At 39.4% G+C, this 18,925-nt stretch overlaps 1 protein-coding gene across 9 annotated transcripts in view; it reads left to right on the top strand.

Moving 5' to 3' along the window:
* Positions 1–18,925, top strand: part of GPR176 (G protein-coupled receptor 176) — a 120,201-nt gene that overhangs the window by 48,162 nt on the left and 53,114 nt on the right. Inside the window, exon 1 of one of the 9 annotated variants that reach the window (XM_063698467.1) lies at positions 2,743–2,763. The exons of the other annotated variants lie outside the window; for them this stretch is intronic. The gene's annotated coding sequence lies outside the window, so the exon portion shown is untranslated. Of the gene's footprint in view, positions 1–2,742; positions 2,764–18,925 lie in introns of those variants that run through there. 9 annotated transcript variants of the gene reach the window in all.

The following is an 18,925-nucleotide window of genomic DNA, read 5'->3' as shown; positions in this document are numbered from 1 at the left end:
TCTCATATATTATGCAGTGTAATCAAGGGAGTGGCATCCCATCATACTCGCAGGTCCCACCCACATTCAAGGGGAGAGGATTATACAGGGTATGTAGACCAGGGATTGGGAATCTGGGGGGCTCAATTTAGAATTGTGCCTCCCACACCAATTCTCCATTTTGTTAGTTTTCTGGTTTTGGTGTTATGACACACTGATAAGTAGAGATAAGTTGTAAGATATCACAAATAATCTGTTATCAATAAAGTACTGGAATTTACCATTTTCTTCTAATAGGAAGAGATTTGCGGTTATCCCTTAAATGATGTCATTCCCTTTTGCTGCTCTCTTGAAGGGAATAGAAATGGATGGAGTTGCTATAGCCCCCCTGTAGTAGGCCCCCAAGATATCCATGTCTTAATTCCTGAAACCTGTGGCTATTACCTTATATGGCAAAAGGGATTTTGCAGATGTGATCAAATAAAGGATCTTGAGATGGGAGATTTTCCTGGATTATCTGGGTGGGCCTTAAATGTCATCACAAATGTTCTTGTGAGAGCGAGGCACAGGGAGGGAGATTTGACTACAGAAGGAGGAGATGTGACAATGGGGGCAGGAAGTTGGAATGACATGAGGAAGGGATCATGAGCAGCCTTCAGAAGCAGAACAGCAAGGAAACAGATTCTCCCCTAGAGCTGCCAAAGGAACTGGCTCTGCTGACGCCTTGACTTTAGCTCAGTGAAACTGATTTTGGACTTCTGCCCTCCAGAACTGTTAGAGAATAAATGTGTGTTGTTTTAAGCCATGAAATTTGTGGTTAACTTGTTTTTTAGCAGTCCTAGGAAACTACCCTTTAATAACTGTGTTTACTTCTAGATATACTAATGGGACACCACCACCCCACATCTATGATGTCTACATTTAAAAAAAAATATGCACTGAGGCTATTTGGGGATAAATTTGGAAGAGGTCAAACAAAATGGGGAATATTTCTAAGGATCAAATGTGATTGGGGTAAAGGATTAATATTGTGCTATTGCAAAGAGACAGTAGGCCTTTGAACAAGAGTTCAAAATAAATAATAAAATAATAATAAATAATTGAGAGAAACAAAAGAACAAAGGGATTAAAAAGGGAACAAAATGTGAGGAAATGAAGATGAGGAGAAGAGAGAAGAAAAAAATAAGGAATGGAGAAGTACAATTTGGCCACAGATGTGCTCTCTAAACAGCTTGTGACAAGTGGCTCTTGTCTGGGAGGATTGATGGCTCAGGGCTGCACCTCTGGGAGCTGAGACACCTGCCCGAGGTCGGCATCATGACAAAGCTGTTTCTTCTTCATAGCTCGGAAGCGATGTCATGAGCGCCTTGCCATTGCCTCTTGTGGCTTCAGCTGCTGTGTCTGGGACTCCAGATCCGAGAATCTCTGCCTTCTTTTAAAATAGTTTGATGGAGGAAAAGATATAGGGTATTTTTTATTTCACCAAACCTAAGTATTTTCCAAAATACCCATGATAGAGTCCTTTTTAAAGTAAAATGATGGACCCTAAAATAGCAAAATAAAAAGCTCACACCACAGCGTTCTTTTTTTTTTTTTAAAAAAAGCAGTTGTGGGAATGAAGAACAGTGCTGCCACTTGAACAGAATGCAGAGGGGAGTGTATACACAGTGCTTTTGGAAACTCAGATGTCTCAGAAAATGTTCTGTAGGACTAAGCACTTATTTGGGGGAATTTTTTTTTTTTTTTTTGGAGACAGAATTTTGCTCTTGTTGCCTAGGCTGTATTTGGGGCATTTCTTACTTCACTAGCAAGCCCATTTCCCATTTCCGGTGACCTCAGACTCTTTTATGAAGCCAGACCTGTTACCTCATCGGACAGGTCATTCAGGTGAATTTCAGGTATCTGCAGAGGACAGACACTGGCCTGGCTCCTGCCCCTTCGTATGGGCACAACACTGTCCAGGTAGCCCCTGCACAAGGACTGGAAGCTGGTGGTTACTGAGATTTTGGTCTGTCCCCCACATTTCATTGTAACCGCTGGGTTAATGGGCTAATGTTAGCACTAATTAAAGATGTCTCTCTTAAAGCCTTTATCCTGAGCATTCCTAAAAGTCCAATAAAAAAACCCACAGCAAGCGTTTTGGCAAAGTAGTTTTAAAAATGACTGTATGCATAAAGCATTGGTTTGTCTTTGAGTGACCTCTTTGACTGACCTAGATACCATGATTAGCCATGTGCCAGTTCCAGGGAAGACGTGCCCGAGTTGCTAATTCCTACTTCGTATCTCATTTGTATGTCTTACTAAAATCAGAAGATCCCCCTTCTGCCCTGCTTTCATTTAGAAGCTACCTGATACTCACAGTCAGCATGGGGGCCCTGCTTGTTTTTAGGCTGGTTTATGGACTGCCTTTGTTGAGAAAAACCACTCTGCTGCCTGTATTCTGATCACATCACCAATCACATTGCTCCTGACCATCAGTCACATTTGTCAAAAAAGTGACAAGGACTCCAAGAGCCTGGAGAAACCCATTTGTGGGTGGCTGTTCGTGATCCCAGACTTTTGTTCTGCTGCTAGCTTCCTGCTCCTGCTTTCTCCTTGCACCAGTGTAAAACTCAGTTCATTCATTCCTGGTGACCTTTGCACTTAGCTATCTCATAATGATGGTAGAAGGTCCTTCCAGCCCCCCATCCCACTTCTCTAGTAAGATGTCATTTATTGTCTTAACAGGTGGCATCATGGCTTAGGCTTTGGTTGGATCAGCCTGAGAAAATAGCTGGAATCCAGGTAATAATATAAACATTGAAAGAGACTTCAAACCTCATGTAAAATCTTGCCCTCCAGCCACTCAAACTGTCTCCTATTCCAAAATACTTGAGCAGAGTTGCTATAGTTCACATCCCTCATCATAGATGGTCCTGAGCAGTCTAGATGGTGGTTGGGATACTCTGGGCCCCACTCTGCCTTAGCCTTGTGTCCACTCCTCACTTCACTCTTTTCCTCTTTTCTCTCCTGTCAGTTTGACCTCATAAATATGCCTCCAGGATCTGCTCTTTCTCCGCTGTTTACTCACGTCTTGTGGAGAGGTGCTAACTAGATTTCTGTCCCTCCTGTCTCTTGCTCTTCCAGTTCTAAAATCCTCCCCACCCCGCATCTGCTGATTTCACTCAGCCACCTAAAATCCTCCTTTGGCCCTGAGTAGCCTCCAGCGTGAGGTTCAAACCCTGGGGCCTCTGAGGCGTTTCCCAGCTGGCTTGCCCCTCACCTCCCCTCCTGCCAGCCATGACTTTGGCATTTCCTGGCCAGCTGTGCATTTCCCGATGTCCTTCTCTGTGTGTCTGCTGTCTTCTCTCCCATCCTTCTCTGCCTAACTTATTCTTATCCTCCACATTTGGAATCTCAACCCCCGGTTTGAGTCCAGTTTTCCTTTTCTGTGGTCCCATTGCATCTTCTAGCAGAGTCCTTAAACTGGACACAGCATGATGGTGGTAGAGTCAGTTGGCCTTGGCCCCACTAGACATGTAGCCCATGTATGATGGGACTGATTGGTATCAGCCGGCATGAACACCTGTAAATTCGTTTTGCACTTTATAGCTTCATCTCAGGACATCACCTGCCACCTTCCTCTCTACTCTCAGAGTAAGAACCATCTTCCTAAAATTAATCTTTCACTTGGATTCTGGACTCCTCGTGACTCTGTGCCACATGTTGATTATACCTCATATGAATTCTCTTTCTCCTCTCTGGATGCCTGCCCACACCTCAGGTTCCCATTCTTTCCTTCTCTCTGTCCCTTGCTTGATCCTGCTGTACCCTCTTGTTCCCTCAGTTTTAGAACACGGGCACCACTACTCACTCCACCTTGCTCCCCCTTTGTATGCTTTCCAATCTGACTTTTGGACAGTCCACCATCCTCATATGTTTCAGTGATTTATTTCTTCACACATTTATGGTATCATTTAAAATAGTACATTTAAAAAGTTCAACTTTATTTTAGATGCAGGGATACACATGCAGGTTTGTTACACAGGTGTTTCGTGTGATGCTTACGTTTTTGAAAATATTTTTCAAAGTAAGAATTATCACATTTCTGAGTTGGTACTTTTATACACATATTTTTCTCTTAGAGTATCTTGGTTGTTAAAACATTAATATACTCACTTAAAAAAATCCTATAATATACTTACTTAAAAAAATCCTATAATATACTTAAATTAGTTTCAAAATTGCTACTGACAGTAATCCTACTAGTGAAGTTTGCTATTTCTTACTATTCATTTTGTCCTTAGACTATATATTGACAAGGATGTACGGTGTTCAAAAGTTTCTTGAAATTATTCTTTCTTTGTGTAGTTATGTTACTAATGTGAGACAATTACATTTACTTGTTTTTGTTTTGTTCAATCATAGGGTTTGTTTTTCCCCATTTTAGTTTAATGTAATTTATTAAATATGTTAAACATTTACTTTGTTCAAAATGGAGAAGTATATCAAGAGGGATAATTAGAAAAGTCCAGCCTGTCCTTTCCACAGCATCCACCCCACCCCTTATAGATATCCACTTTCCATACATTTTTAAATTTATCTTTCTGGTATTTCTTTTGCAAAAATAAGCAAATATGTAGTATATATATTCTTATTTTCCACTTTTTCTTATACAAAAAATAGCATACCATATATTCTTTTCTACACTTTTCTTTTTCACTTAACGATATGTCTTGGAAAAAATCCTTTCATATCTACTCACAGAGATCTTGCTCATCCCTTTTTATGATTCACAGGACTCCACTGTGTGTATATAATTTATTTAACTGGTTCCCTCTTGGTGGATATCTGTTTTGTTTCCAGTCTTTCACTATTACAACTAATGCTACAATGAATAACTATTTCATATATTGTTTTATATTTGTCAAAGTGTATTTTCTAGATGGGTTCATAGAAGTGGGATTGCTGGGTCAAAGGGAAAATGCATATGTAATTTTGTTAGATGTTGCCAATGCATATGTAAATTTGTTAGATATTTTTTCCGTAGGGTTTAAAGAAATTGGTGGCAGATGGCACTTTGATATAGTCCTTTTCTGGTATAAATTTATGGGGTACAGTTGTAATTTTGTTACACGCATAGATCACATAGTGGTGAAGTCAGGGCTTTTAGGGTATCCATAATCCAAATAATGTACATTGTACCCATTAAATAATTTTTCATCATCCATCCTCCTTCCACCTCCTCACCCTTCTGGGTCTCCATCTTCTGTCATTCCATGCTCTACCTCCATGTGTACACATTATTAAACTCCCACTTATAAGGAAGAACATACGGTATTTGTCATTTTGTGTCTGATTTGTTTCAGTTAAGATAGTGATCTCCAGTTCCATCCATGTTGCTGAAAAAGACATGATTTCGTTGTATTGTATGGTTGAATAATATTCCATTGTGTATATATGTAACATTTTCTTTATTCAGTTATCTGTTAATGGATACTTAGGTTGATTCCATATCTTTGCTATTGTGGATAGTGCTGTGATAAACTTATGGGTACAGGCATCTTTTTGATATAAGGATCTGTTTTCCTTTGGGTAGATACCTAGTAGGGGGATTGCTGGATCAAATGATAGTTCTATTTTTAATTCTTTGAGAAATTTTCATATTTTTTCCATAGAGGTTATACTCATTTAAATTCCCATCAATAGTGTATAAGAGTTTCCTTTTCTCTACGTCCTTGCCAACATTTGTTATTATTTTTTTCTTTTTAATAATAGCCATTCTTGACTGTTGTAAGGTGATATCTTATTGTTTTAATTTGCATTTCTCTGATGATTAGCAATGTTGAGCGTTTTTTTTTTCACATGCCTGCTGGCCATTTATATGTTTTCTTTTGAAAAATGTCTATTCATGCTTTTTGGTCACTTTTTAATGGGATTATTGGGATTTTTTTGTTGGATTGTTTGAGTTCCTTGTAAATTCTGGATATTAGTCCCCTGTCAGATGCATAGTTTGCAAATATTTTTTCCCATTCTGCAGGTTGTCTGTTCACTCTTGATTATTTATTTTGCTGTACAGAAGCTTTTTTAGTTGGATTAAGTCCCATTTGTCTATTTTTGTTTTTGTTGTCTGTACTTTTGAGGTCTTAGTCGTGAATTCTTTGTCTAGACCAATGTCCAGAAGAGTTTTTCCTAGGTTTCATGTTTTGTTTTCTGTCCTCACAATCTGTTCCCATTTCCTAGGTTTTCTTCTAGTATTTTTATAGTTCTTAGGTCTTAAGTTTAAGTCTTTAATCCATCTTGAGTTGATTTTTGTATATGGTGAGAAACGGGGGTCCAGTTTCATTCTTCTGCATATGCCAATCCAATTTTCCCAGCGGCATTTGTTGAAAAGGATTTCCTTTCCCCAGTGTATATTCTTGTCAATTTTGTCAAAGATCAGTTGACTGTAAATGTATGACTTTATTTCTGGGTTCTCTGTTCTGATACAGCCCTTTTGATTTGGTGACAGTTTAAACTTTCAACCTTAAAAAAAGAATAGGTGAAACAAACATTTGTTAGTTCATCTGAGCCTTATTCCATTGCTGGTCAGGAGTAGGGGATCTGAGTACCAAGTGGTAAGAAAGGGGGTCAAATCAGGCAGCATCTGGTAGGAAACCACTCTATGTGACATAGAGTCACATATTTACCACACTTTTCAGCTTAGTAGGGGTTGTTTTGTATACCTGTTTATTTTCTGAGAGTTCAAAAATTATTCAAGGGAAAGAATATTTGAACTATGATATGAGCCCATATTCTCAACACCAGACTGCAGTGGCAATCTTACACTCAGTAATATACAAGCCTTATATTCAATACATAGTCATGCTTTGCTTAACCATGGGGATACATTTTGATAAATGTGTCATTAGGCGATTTCATCACTGTGTTAAAACCATAGAGTGTACTTAAAAAACCAAGATGGTACAGCCTGCTACATACCTAGGCTAGATTATTACACAGTGGTTAAGTATTTGTGTATCTAAACATAAAAAGGTAGAGTAAAATTACAGTTTAAAAGATAAAAAATGGTACACTTGTATAGAGTACTTAACATGAATGGAGCTTGCAGGACTGGAAATTTCTCTGGGTGAGTTGGTGAGTGTGAAGGCCCAGGACATTACTCTACACTACTATAGACTTTATAAAGACTGTACACTTAGGCTATGCTAAATTTATTTTTGAAGTGTTCTTTCTTTTAATAATAAATTAATAAATTAACCTTAGCTTACTGTGGCTTTTTAACCTTACAAACTTTTAAATGCTTTAAAGCTTTTGGATTCTTTTGTAGTAACACTTAGCTTAAAACACATTGTATAGCTGTACAAATTTTTTCTTTATATTGTTATTCTATATTCTATTTTAAATAGAAAAAACTTTTAAAAATTTTTATTTTTTTAAACTTTTAAACTTTTTGTTAAAAACTAAGACATACAGGAGATCAAGACTATCCTGGCTAACACGGTGAAACCCCATCTCTACTAAAAATACAAAAAAAAAATTAGCCAGGCATGGTGATGTGTGCCTGTAGTCCCAGCTACTCCGGAGGCTGAGGCAGGAGAATGGCATGAACCCAGGAGTTGGAGCTTGCAGTGAGCCGAGATCGCACCACTGCACTTCTGGGCGACAGAGCGAGATTCTGTCTCAAAAAAAAAAAAAAAAAAAAAAAGGAAAAAGAAAAGAAAAACTAAGACATAAACACACACATTAGTTAGGCCTACACAGAATCAAGATCATCAATATCACTCTCTTCTACCACCACATCTTGTCCCATAGGAAGGTCTTCAGGGGCAATAACAGGCGAGGAGCTGTCATCTCCAAGATAATAGTGCCTTCTTCTGGAATACTTCCTATAGAACCTGCCTGTGGTTATTTTAGTGTGTATATATATATATATATGAGATACACTCTAAAATAAAGATTAAAAGTATAATGTGGTAAATACATAAGCAAAAAGTACCATAGTAGTTTATTTTCATTATCAAGTATTATGTACTGTGCATGATTGTATGTGTTATACTTCTATATGAATGGCAGTGCAGGTTTGTTCACACCAGCATCACCACAAACACATGAATAATGCATTGTGCTATGACTTTAAGATGGCTGTGATGTCACTAGACCACTAGGTGATAGACATTTTTTTAGCTCTATTATAACCTTATGGGACCACCATTGTATATTCAGTCTGTCATTGACCAAAACATGTTTATTTGGCACATGACTGTATTTATAGAATTGTTGCAAGTGTGTGATCTGAAACTAACTGTAGTGGTCCACTGACTTTTGGAAAGGATTCTTAGAATCTGTATGATTTTCACCTCTGTAGTTTTTATTTACATGAACCAGCTCACATGCCAACAAATGCATCAAAGAGCCTGCTTTTCCTGATGGGGAGACTATCATCACTTATTTCATCAGGTAGGATATCATGTTTAAAAGTTCTTACCTTATATTCTTACAGGTAAGCTTAAGCTTTTTACATTTTTAGCAAAATTACTCGTAATACACATTTTTCTTTTCTTTTTCTATTCCCTATACCTTACTGCTCAGAATAAAACATAAAATTTTGATAATTCTGTTTTTAGATTGTACCAGTAAAAATTTAAGTTTAAACAACCAAACACTGAGAGTGGAACCAGGAGAAGTGAATTCTCACTCCAAGGGCAAAGGTAGGGCCAGAAATGGGGACTAAGCCAAGAGGGTCAGCAGTTCTAGTCAGGCAACTACTAGAGTGGCAGTTTCTCAAGGCCTCCGGAGGAGAAAAGGGTCCTACACAATAACCTAGAACAGAGAGGGACTCAGCCGTGGTACTTGGGTATGTCATCTTGTTAAAAGGCACAGGATTCATTTGGGCTGATAATTCAACATTGATTCTAAAGACCCGCAACAGTCGTCTTAAGATTTGCTATGCAGCTACTGCTTCCTTTGTAAAACAGACCTTTAACATTTTGATGAGAAATTTCTGAATTGAAATACTAGAAACTCTCCAGCTGGCAGCCAGCTGATGTCTCTTTGATGTGAACTGATGTCAGATTTCCTGCTGGGCACACTGTTTATGTCACTCTTTAAGAGTACAGAATATTAAATGGAGATTGTCAGAAATCCTGAACAAAAAAGAAAGATTTATCTTGCAAAGCCAGGTTAAAGATACAATTTCTTAGACACATTGACACTAAAATATAGGTTTTTTTTTTCTTTTTTTTTGAGATGGAGTCTCGCTCTGTCACCAGGCTGGAGTGCAGTGGCATGATCTTGGCGCACTGCAACCTCCGCCTCCTGTGTTCAAGTGATTCTCCTGCTTCAGCCTCCGGGTAGCTGGGACTACAGGTGCATACCACCATGCCCAGCTAATTTTTGTATTTTTAGTGGAGACGGGGTTTCACCATGTTGATCAGGGTGGTCTCGATCTCTTGACTTTGTGATCTGCCAGCCTTGGCCTCCCAAAGTGCTGGGATTACAGGTGTGAGCCACCATGCCCGGGCTAAACTATAGTTTTATAATTAAATTATTTCAGACATTCTGCATATTATAAGTAAAGTAGTTCCTAAAAAGATCTGCCATGGTTACGTTATGTCATGGTTGATAAACTTTGCTAGCTGTCATATTGTGTGGCTTTTTTCTCTTAGATAAGTAGGGTGTTTGGAGGCTTTCCATCTAGAGTTTGTTGACTCTAGATTGTTTAGTCAATCAGCTTGGCGAGACATTGGACTCTTAGGACATTTCAGGGATTTATTGGTGGTATGAACAGAGGGCTTGCAGTCAGTACTATCTCAGAACCTCCATTAGTAGTGTTTCTCTTCTTCAGAGTAATTGATGCTAATTCTTTTAGCCTTTCCACCTGGTACCACCTTCCCAAATGGAGCTAGTGAGTGGGCATTCCAAGGCGCTCAGCACCATATTAATTGAGAATGGAACTTACGTTTCATTTTCAGGTAGGTATCAGTATTGGGAAAGTTGTAAAAACCAGAATGTAAGTACTCACAGAAGAGCAAAGTCAATCAGGCTCTTCACGACTCGGAGTAGTGTCAGCCTAAAATCCTCATCGGCAAGCAGGTCTAAGTTAGCTTCTCCTATCCATACTAGGGTAAGCCTGTGTTACGAGCCTTCAGGTCTCTTTTATTTCCCTGATTTAGCCAATCATGGGATGTATAGTCGATGACTTAAAAATGATTATAAACTAAGGCATTTTCTCAACAGACACTCTAAAATTACAGCTAACAGAGGGAGTAGAAGCTGGAGGGAAAAACACATGATTGGGAATATTTGCCATTGACACTGTGTATGATGCAAGAAGGCCATTGAACTCCCCTAGAAACTGAAAGCAGTCAGCCTTGCTTCTGCTCTCCTTTGCAGGAGACATGGAGAATGCACAAAGGGTATGCACTTCCAGTGCCCTGGGCAGGGGAGGAATGTGCTTTTTCCCAGCATCGATGATGCTGGAGAAGCTGTTTCTTGGCTAAGGATAGCCTGAAGCTCATCAGCCTGAACCCCTGCCTTTACCAGGACTTGAAACATTTATTTAAAAATCCTCTGTCTACATTCTTTGCATTGCCCATCCTCTCATCCACTAATGAAAAGCATGTATTCACACCATTGTTAATTCATTCATATGGATAGACTTTTTTTTATTACTCTAGTATTGTTTTCAGTAGATTATCACCTTGAAATCTGAGGGCCAAGGAATTAATACAAGTGGCCTATATGTTGAGTTTGAATAATTTCTGTAATTTGAAGAAGTAACAATGGCTTTTTTTTTGGATTTAAGCCTTTTTTATTGTGGCAAAAAAAAACACATGCCACATATTTACCATCTTAACCATTTTTAAGTATGTAGTTCAGTAGTGTTAATTATGTGCACATTGTTGTACAGCCAGTCTCCAGAACTCTTCATCTTGCAATACTGAAACTCTACACCCATTAAACAACTCCCCTTTTCTCCCTCACCCCAGCCGCCGTTAACCACCCATCTACTTTCTGTCTCTACGAATTTGACTACTTTAGGTACCTCATATAAGTGGGATCATACAGTATTTGCCTTTGTGTGACTGGCCGATTTTACTTGGTATAATATCTTCAAGGTTGATCCATGTTGTGGGATTGCTAGATCATATGGTAGCTCTACTTTTAATTTTTTGAGAAATCTTCATACTGTTTTCCATAGCAGCTTGCACCATTTTACATTCTCACCAACAGTGCACAAAGGTTCCAGTTTCTCTGCATCCTTGCCAATACTTTATTTTTGTTTTGTTTTTTTTTTCTTCACAGTGGCCATCCTAATGGACATGAGGTGATAGCTCATTATGGTTTTAATTTGCAATTCTCTGATGATTAGTGGTGTTGGACATCTTTTTATACGCTTGTTAGCCATTTGTATATCCTCTTTGGAGAAATGTCTATGCAAGTCCTTTTCCTTTTTTTAATCAGGTTATTTTTGTTGTTGTGTTGTTAGGAATTTTTTATATATTCTGGATATACATATAACGTATATACATACATGTTACTTTTTCCTCAGATATACCTTTTTTCAGTGTTCATTCCTATATTACGATTCTATTCTTTCTTAAACATCTTTGATGATTTTAAATATACTCATTTTATAATCTTTTAAAGATTTTTCTATCCTAGTTTTTGGGTGCCAGTTTTCACATTTCTTTTGTCTGCTGATTCTCATGATGATTTGTTTTCTCACAAAATTTGTATTTTGTGGCCAGGTGTGGTGGCTCACACCTGTAATCCCAGTGTTTTGGGAGGCCCAGGTGGGTGGACCACCTGAGGTCAGGAATTCAAGATCAGCCTGGCCAACATGGTGAAACCCTGTCTCTACTAAAAATATAAAAATGAGCTGGTCATGGTGGCATGCACCTGTAATCCCAGCTACTCAGGAGTCTGAGGCAGGAGAGTCTTTTGAACCGGAGAGGTGGAGGCTGCAGTGAGCCAAGATCATACCACTGCACTCCAGCCTGGGCAACAGGGTGACACTCCATCTCAAAAAAAAGAAAAAAAAAGAATTTGTATTTTGTTTTTAATTGTGAGTTATTATCCTTTTTTTCTCACTCTGTCACCTGAGCTGGAGTACAATGGTGTGATCACTGCTTACTGTAGCCTTGACTTCCTGGGCCCCAGTGATCCTCCCTCTTCAGCTTCCCAAGTTGCTGGGACTACATGTGTGCACCACCACACCCAGCTGATTTTTTGATTTGTAAAAACAAAGTCTCATCATGTTGCCCAGGCTGGTCTCAAATTCCTGGCCTCAAGTGATTCTCCCTCCTTGGCCTCCCAAAGTGCTGAAATTACAGGCATGAGCTGCTCTGCCCAGCCCTTCAATGGTATTTTTTTTTTTCTGTAGGAATTCAGTGCATTCTGAGTTGCAATCTTTCATAGAACAGTTTTGTATTCATTTCTGCCAAAGCCTCAGGGATTCCACAAATTCAGGACTAAATTTTATATTTCTTGATTTGGGATTCCCATATTATGCTTGGTGCAATATTGGATTTTATTTCTAACAGAATTTCTCTTCCTACCCAGACCTTCTGTCTTCTTGCTTGCTTTTTTTCTGCCAGTAAGCACCGTTTTTCTAGTTCCCTTTTCAGACTGGTCAACCTTGCTTGGGTCATAACTTCATCCAGTTGTCTCATTTCCAGCTCCCAGATTTGCTTTTCCTCCACATAAGCATGAAAACCCTGGCCCCCAGGTCTTATGACCTGTGTAGAGCTGGAGATTTCAGTACTGGCTTAGAGTTTCCCTTTTTTAGTTTTTTCTTTCTTTCTTTCTTTTTTTTTTTTTGAGACGGAGTCTCACACTCTTGCCCAGGCTGGAGTGCAGTGGCGCCATCTTGGCTCACTGCAAGCTCCACCTCCCGGGTTCACGCCATTCTCCTGCCTCAGCCTCCTGAGTAGCTGGGACTACAGGTGCCTGCCACCATGCCCGGCTAATTTTTTTTTTGTATTTTTAGTAGAGACAGGGTTTCACCATGTTAGCCAGGATGGTCTTTATCTCCTGACCTTGTGATCCGCCCGCCTTGGCCTTCCAAAGTGCTGGGATTACAGACACAAGCCACCGCGCCCTGCCCTTTTTTTTTCTTTTTTGAGACAATGTCTTGCCTTGTCACCCAGGCTGGTGTGCAGTGGTGCAATCACGGCTCACTGCAGCCTGGACCTCCCTGGCTCAAGTGATCCTCCCACCTCATCTTTCCGAGTAGCTGGGACTACAGACATGCACCACCACACCCCGCTAATTTATGTATTTTTTATAGAGATGGGGTTTTGCTGTATTGCCCAGGCTGGTCTCTAACTTCTGGGCTCAAGCAGTCCTCAACCTCCCAAAGTGCTGGGATTGCAGGCATGAGCCACTGTGCCCAGCCGTATTTCCTTTTTAAGGCTTTCACTTTTGTTTTCTTTCAGGCTCAGTGATTCAGTATTATTATTTTTTAATGTGTCATTTGTGTATGTTTGTATTTGGGGCAGGGGGAAGTAAGGGTTGGGTTAATGAGTTTGCCCCGCTGCCAGAACAAGAAGCCAACCTAAATTCCCTCTCTGAACATTCATGGACTTTGACATTCATCAAGATTTTGTCCACTGCTCCTTTTTATCCTACCTTTTTCTGGATTATCTCATGCACACCCATGGCTTTGCTTACTTGCATATGCTGCTTATTTCACATCTATGTGAGCTATATACAGTTAGACAGCTTCCCCCAAACTCAACCAATAAATATATATGGAATGCCTACTGTGCACTGGAATATTCCCCAAACTCAACCAGCAAAGACATATGGAATGCCTACTGTGCACCGGAATCTTCCCCAAACTCAACCAATAAATATATATGGAATGCCTACTGTGTACTGGAATCTTCCAAAAACTCAATAAATACATATGGAACACCTACTGTGTACTAGATATTGCAGATATAACAATGAACAAGTCATAGTCCATGTTTGGTAGCCAGTCTCCAAGATGGCTTCCAATCTGCCCATCCCCAATGTATTCATCCCATTGAGTGTGATTAGACTTAGTGACCCACTTCTAATCAATAGAATAAGGCAGTATGTGACTTGGAGACTAGGTCTTAAAAGACATTGTGGCATTATTATCTTGCCTTTTCTTGGATCAGTGTCTCTGGGAGAAGTCAGCTGCCATGTGTTCAGACAGCCCTGTGAAAAGGTTCACCTGGCAGGAACTGAGGCATCTTGCCAACAGCCATGTGGGTGAACAGAGCATCCTCCAGCCCGTTAACCTTCAGATGACTGCAGCCCTGCCCCATAACTTGACCATAGTCTCCTGAGAGACGCTGAGCCAGACCACCAGCCCAACTACTCTTGTATTCCTGACTCCCCCATCATACATAGTTGTTGTTTGAAGCTGCCAAGTTTTGATGTAATTTGTTATGCAGCAATAGATAACTAATATACTGTCTAAAGATTATATTTGTATGAGGGATAGACAGTAAGCAAATAAATGACATAATTGAGGAAAGTAGTGAGTGTTGTGAAGAAAACAAAGCAGCGTATGGTAAAGGTGTGTGGCTATTTTGGATAGGATTGTCAGAATGTGTTGGATAGGATTGTCAGAATGTGCTTTGTTTGGCCTGCACAGTATGTTTTGAGGAACTTTAATTCCAGACCCTTTAGATTGGGCATGCCTCCATGTCCAGATGTTGACCAGAGAGGTGGCATACTGCTGTCGTTTTGAGCATGGTTCTGGAATCAATTGCCTGGGTTTGAATCTTGTCTCCTTCACTTACTAGCTAGGTGATATTGGTCAAGTGATATATTTTTCTGAATTTGTTTTGGCATCTTAAAATGCAATGAATAATGATATCTACTCTTATGGCTGTTTTGAGGTTAAATGAATTTACATATGTAAGGTGGTTAGAACATAGCACTGGAATCTTAGTAAGTTTAGTAAGTGTTACTGTGTTATTGCTGTTAATTTCCTGGATAATCCAGGTACTTCCTCCCCAAACTTAACTGTCTTTATTTGATCAGAGTTTTTGGTTGCAAACAGCAGAATCCACTTTGCTCAGCGGATGGGTATTTTATTAGAGGATATTTGGCAACTCACAGAATCTTAGAGATGGCCACAGAACTCAACTGAGTTACTGAACAGAAACAATACAGCCAAAAGTGCAGCCCAGAAAATCCCCAGCCACACTATTCTAGTGGCCTTTATAATGCTGGGGCTTGGATGCCAGAAATTCTGCCATAGCTGCTTGCGAGAACCAAAACTCCTGCTGCTGTGCTCACCAGAGGCTCCACTCTTCCCACAGGTGCTGCCCTTTCTTGCCACTCAAGCCCTTCACACAGGTCACACAAGTGTCTTCTTGCTGGAACTGAAATCACGCCTCTGTACACTAGTGGCAGGGGATGCTTGGGAAATACATGATCTCTAAGCTCTGCAATTATTCCTAAACATAGTGTAGCATTTTAGGTGGGCTGTGAATTGACGAGAAATAGGACCAGGGCTTATTTGAATTCCTCATGCCTTCACTATAGTTGGGACACACGAGATGAAATTGGGGAAAGAGTAAAATGGGGAATGTGGCTTCTTTATTGGAAGGTTCTTCATGCATAGTTTTGGAGTTTTGGAGTAAAATAGCATTGGCGATGTACTTTATCATTGTAATACATGGAGAAAATAGTATTCTTTTAGCAGGTACTATGAAAATTCCTTCTGGGAAAGACTCATCTTTGTTAAGAGAGTTCTTTGATGAGTTGGCATAATAAGACCCTTTGGGACAAGTTTCAAGGTTTCCAAGGAGAGAATGAATTACTTTTTTTTTTTTTTTTTGAGACAGGGTCTCACTCTGTTACCCAGGCTGGAGTGCAGGGGCATGATCATAGCTGACTGCAGCCTTGAACTCCTTGGCTCAGGTGATTCTCTCACCTCAGCCTCCCAAGTAGCTGGGATCACAGGTGTGCACCACCACACCCAGCTAATTATTATTTTTTTAGAGACTAGGGGTGTGGTGGGGGGATGTCTTACTATGTTTCACAGGCTGGTCTTGAACTATTGGCCTCAAGTGATCCTCCCACCGCAGGCTCCCAAGGTGTTTGGATTACAGGTATGAGCCACTGTGCCTGGCTTGATTTACTTCTGAGTGGGAGGGGAACCAAGGGAGGAGAGGGGAGAATGACCACAACAGGAGACACTGTTGAGTCTTTCTCTATGTGACTGATTTCTATGCTCCCTACCAAGATTTCACAGAAGTAACCCCAAATCACAGAACTCTTGGTATGGGCTAGATTTTTGTTATTATTTTATTTTGTTTTATTGGAGATCAGTAAAGAGAAACTAAGACTATGTCGGGGAACAAGATAGAGCGAGCACAAATGGCTACAGACCCTGAGATTCTAAATTCATAGGACATGATTCATAGAAGTCTTAGGTAATACTTTGGAGTTTTCTACACCATAAAAGTAAGGGGTTCAAGGAAATTTCCACTCCTTATGATATAGTATTAGAGAGGCCCTTGACACCATTTTGGTTATATAATCATCTAAAGGAGCTGATTCAAACCTCAAACAAATTGCCTAATCTTTGGAAAGAGACACTGGAATGAGAAGACATCTGAGATTTTCTTTTGGGCTAGAGTTTACATCACAGGTCCTGATTGCCTTGGGAGAACCTTATTGTCTGGGGATCCTTATTGTCTGCTTTCCTGAGCAACTCAGGAAAGTCTTGCTCTGGGCAGTGCTCTGAGATTGGGTTAGTCAGAAGCATCAGACTTTAGAATGTATTACAGACTCTCCCTCCCTTTCCCTCAATAGTTTCCTGATGGCAAATATGGAAGGATGTATAGTAGACTCATTTTGTAGGCAACTTGACCTCAGTTTACTGTGTCAAATACAAGTTAAGGAAATAAAAACTTCAGTCTTAACCTAGAGTTAAATAATAATAATAATAATTATGATGATGATAATTGTAAGGCTAACATTTTTAAGGCTCTGAGCTATGCATTTTATGTACTCTTATTGAACAGAAAACTCTTGAGCAGGATTTAACAACCTGACACTATTGACATTCTGGGACCAGATAATTTTTTGTTGTTGGGGGATGTCTTGTGCTTTGTGAGGATGTTTAATAGCATCCCTGGCCTCTGTCTTCTAGGTGCAAGTAGCACTCCTGCTCCCAGCTATGACAACCAAAAATGTCTCCTTACATTGCCAAATGTTCCCTGGGGGACAAAATCACTTCTGATTGAGAGCCACTATTCTAGAGGAGAAAGAAATCTGTTCATTGATTTAATAGGTATTTTAAAAAATTATGTTAAAATATAACATAAAAGTTACCATGTTAACCATTTCAAGTGTATAGCTCAGTAGTGTTAACTATATGCGCATTGTTGTACAGCTAATCTCCAGAACTTTTCATCTTGCGAAACTGCAACTCTACATCCATTGAATAGCAACTCCCCTTTTCCTCCTTCCCCAGCTCCTGGAAACCACCAATCTACTTTCTGTCTCTATGAATTTGACTACTTTAGATATCTCATATAAGTGGAATCATATTTGTCTTTTTGTGACTGGCTGATTTCACTTGGTATAATGTCCTCAAGGTTCATCTATGTTTTAATATATGTCAGAATTTCTTTTCTTAAGGTTGAATAACTTTCCACTGTATGTATATATCATTTTTCTTTATCCGTTCATCTGTTGATGGACGTTTAGGTTGCTTCCACCTCTTGGCTATTATGAATAATGCTGCAGTGACCATGAGTGTGCAAATATCTCTTCAAGATTCAGATTTCAGTTCTTTTGTATATGTACCCAAAAATTAGATTGCTGGATCATATAATGGTTCTATTTTTTAATTTTTTGAGGAACCTCCACACTGTTTTCCATAGCAGCAATACTATTTTACATTGTTATCAAGAGTGTACAAGAGTTCCAATTTCTTCACATCCTCACCTTGTTATTTTCTGTTTTTATATTTTTTAATAGTAGTTATCCTAATGGGTGTGAAGGTAACAAGAACTTTTTGAGTGCCTATTATGTGCCAAATATTACTCTAGACATTGTGGATATAATGGTATGTAAGACACACAAACTGTGTTCCTAATGGGTTTATATTTAAATATGTGCCCTAAGTTGCTTTTCCGTTAGTAATGATAGTTTTGAGCTGATATTCATACATACTTTTAAAATCTGACACTTAAAAATGTCCGATATAGTATATACTTCTGGCATAGCTGGTTAGGCTAAGAATACAGCAGTGTTTGGGCAAGAGAGAAAGGCTAAGAGACCCATCTGGGATTCCTCTATGACTTTGCATTCACATCATATTTTAACTGCCTGAGTTGATGGGTGTGGACTAGTTCACTTTGCAAGTGAGTTATTCAGACTCGTTTTCAGATTGTTTTGCAAAATCTTAGCTCTTGTGTAAGGATTAGTTTTTGACTCCTACAGTTAAACAGAGTGCTGAACTTGACATTTTGAAACACTAGCTAAGATTCTAGTCCCCAGATGGCAAATTGCCCATGTCTGGAATGTTGTGTTGAGAAAGATTCTGAGGTCTTATACTAGGCTCAGAGGGAAAGAGGGCTGTTGTAGATTTTCAGTGTTTGTCATGGGTGAGATAGAGGGAGTGGTAGTGTAGGTGCACTCTAAGGCCATTTGGAAACCCCTCAAACAACAAATCACTGCCTTCATGATTTTTTCCCTGTTTCTCATAATATTACAATTGAGAAAATTCATCATTCTTTTTTTCTTTTCTGGGCCAGCAGGAAACTCTAGACCAGAAGAATAAGAGCATGAAAGAAAGGGATATGTAGGACCTTTCCTTCAGGATATTTCAGTAGATTATTGTTGCCTTGTGGGCTGAATCTGATTACATGTCTTTATGATACTCCTGGGGCACAATACCAAAAGCAGACTGTTCAGGAGCTGATAGCAGCCAAGGAAGCACTTAAAATCAAAGGTCTAATTA

Source organism: Gorilla gorilla, chromosome 16 (genome assembly GCF_029281585.2).
Source record: "Gorilla gorilla gorilla isolate KB3781 chromosome 16, NHGRI_mGorGor1-v2.1_pri, whole genome shotgun sequence".
Lineage (NCBI taxonomy): Eukaryota > Metazoa > Chordata > Mammalia > Primates > Hominidae > Gorilla > Gorilla gorilla.
This window is presented reverse-complemented; position numbering and strand designations above follow the sequence as displayed.